Raw genomic sequence first — 3003 nt, forward strand, 5'->3', positions numbered from 1 at the left:
GGAAGTGGAATTTTTTCTTTTTGTGAGGGGAAACCTCCACCCACTCAGGGTCACACATGCATGCGCAGGCAAAGGCACATACACACACACACACACACGCGGGCAAACTTTTACGTAAAACAAATGATTATCTTCTACACTGACGTCCCCCTCCCGATATGAGTGTGTCCCCCCCCCATTGTTCTTACCAACCTCTGTTAATCTGATCTTCGTCAAACTGCCATTTGCAATATGAGCCATCAATCGTGAAAAAGTCTTCACAATTACCTAAGCAGGAGCCGTTCTTTATTCTGTTCTATTTTTAGCAAGGGGGAGACACGCCAGACCTCATATTTCATTTCACCGTGCAGATGCATGCTGTAAACTTCACCTGCATCGCTGCTATCAGATTATTGTCTGACATTTTCATCATCCTCCCTTTCATTGAGGCAATAAGATACATCAAAAAACCAAAACATGCATACATCTGCAAGCATATCTGACACCAAAAAAGGGGCATGTTGCAGACCAGTTCGCAGATAAACAAGCACATGAAATGTTACTAAAAAAAAAGGGCACACATATACACTTCTCGCTTCTCCCCCTTTGTGGTAGACAGGCTATAGATTTCTTGTGGTACAAAGATAGCAGGAAAATATGATGTCACTGAGTGTTTGTTTGAGGTGTAGTGTGGGCTCAGATGGGTTGGCCCCTAACCATAGGCGATAACCTTTGACAAAATAGTCATTCACACCCCAAAATCAAAGGTGGGATTCAAATTTGTATGCGCATAGTAGTTCAAGTGAGCAGGCTCGAGTTCTTTCAGTTCACTTGTTTTTTTCTTCTTCTTTTTCTTGAGAGAGTGCATGGTGCATTATCCCTTTTACATTAAGTTTTGGTTTGTTTGTTTGTTTGCTTGAAACATTATGGTGTTTCCTTCGTATGACTTAAAACTAGAAAATCTGAACACCTGAGCTGGGTCAAAAAACCCTGTAAAAAAAGAACGGCATGACTTCATCGGTGTGGAGGAAGGTCAGATTCAGCTGTCAGCCACGCAGGCCTGCACGGGATTCGCTGAGAATTCTGACAAGTGGAGTTTGGGAACACCGTGGGGAACAAGAGGAAATCTCTGCAGTAAGTCATCGAAACTACAGAGACAATCATCAGCCTTCTCCTCATGTATACACTGTAAACACAGAACTGCGGGGGGGAAAAGTCCCAGCACCATCCGGTGCACAACCTATTCGGGGGGAAGCTTTGAAAATATCGGCACTGAAGCCAATAAGATGGCAAAATTGTGGAATTAAGATTTTTATATATTGGCCTTTTAAGTGTTGCCTCAGAAATTGAAGATCAAATGATCGAACTCTTTCCTCTCATAAAGATGACATTCGAAACCCCCCCCCTGTAGCCTTAATGATGAGTTTTGACACCTCAATGAATCATTAAAGATGTGGCTGGACAACAATTAGAATTGGTCCTGTTTTGTTTTTTTTTGTTTTGTTTTCAAACGTAGCCCTAGTAAGCTGTAAAAGCAGAGATCACGTTCACTAGCTCGTGATGCACACCCAGGTATAATACTCTGAAAACAGGTTACAATTATGTTTAGAAAGAGAAAAAAGGGTTACCCCCTCGTAAACATCCAAGCGGGAAACAGTTAAAATGAAAAAGACTAAAAAACTGCAAATCAGAACATTATTTATCATTTTGTCAGGCCTTTTTCACAGTTAAAGGTCCACAGATCTTTAAGGCCGTGTAGAAAGAAAGAAAGTGTACTTTATTGATCCCCATGGGGAAATTCCTTTCTGCATTTAACCCATTCACTCAGTGAAGCGGTGGGCAGCTATTGGGCGCCCAGGGAGCAGTGTGTAGGGACGGTGCCTTGCTCAGGGGTACTTCAGGATAGCTGTTCAGGGGAATCAAACCCCCGACCTTCCGATCATGGGGCACCACTCTACCTACTGAGCTATCCCTGGGGGTGTAACTACAAATAAAAACATTTGCTTTTGCTGTTACAGGAAAACTTAGCCAGGTCAGTTATTACTGATATGAGTCACATAGACACTCCCCCACTTCTTTGTTTTGGTCTGATTTTCTTCACCTATTTGCTTCTATCTTTCTATGACAGTGTCCTACCAAAATGGAAAACTTCACTCTGCTTCAGTGCAGCAAATATTTACAAGTATTGTTCCTGTTAAACATAAAAAATATATAATTCAAGCACAGCCTGAGAAACCACAGGTCAGCGAGCATCACCACATGTGAGGCCCAGCTCTGCAATTTTTTTTTCTTCTTTCTTTTTTTCAGCCATTGCTATAGGTGCCTGATGCCTGGTGGCAAAAAGACTATAGGGCTTAAAGGAAATGCTGCATCCCCCACCCTCTTCACACCATGGACACTTAACACCTGAGAAAATCTAACACTTTACAGACTGTATTTCATACCACCTCACACCTCTCTTATTTTCCTGTGATACTCTTATCTCCGTCAGACAGAGTCCTCTCCCAGCCATTCACTTTGTTTTAAAGAGTAATTTTATTATAACTTTTCCATTTTATGGGTTGTTTTCTCTTTCTTTGCGACATAATTTATTTTCTTTCTCTATTGTGGTTTGTGTTATTTCTTATTATTTACTGTTAAACTCGAAGTGTCGTGCAATGTTTCTTTTTTTTTTATATATGGGGTGCAACTTATATTACTATTTTAGGCTTGCAGAACTTTACTCTGACGGATGCACAGAGTTGTAGCTGTAAATAAATCCAGTGTAATATAGGTCTGACAGCGTAAACGTTTTGAAACCCGTTGAGATCTTATGCCAACTACAAACGGAAGTTACGTCAGCGAAGAAAAAAACTTTTTATTATTATTTATTTTACTTTAATTATGCAGAAGCTCGGCGTCGATGAAATGACGTAATTACAACAAATACGTTTGTTTGTTTTTATTTTTGTGTGTGTTGTGGTTACATTTATGTATTTGCGTGACTGTCGAATCTATTGTGACCTGCCTGCTAAGGTAGGCTAG

The sequence above is a fragment of the Diplotaxodon limnothrissa genome, linkage group LG15 (assembly GCF_057381915.1).
Source record: "Diplotaxodon limnothrissa isolate DT_005_m linkage group LG15, D_limnothrissa_male_GT1.1, whole genome shotgun sequence".
Lineage (NCBI taxonomy): Eukaryota > Metazoa > Chordata > Actinopteri > Cichliformes > Cichlidae > Diplotaxodon > Diplotaxodon limnothrissa.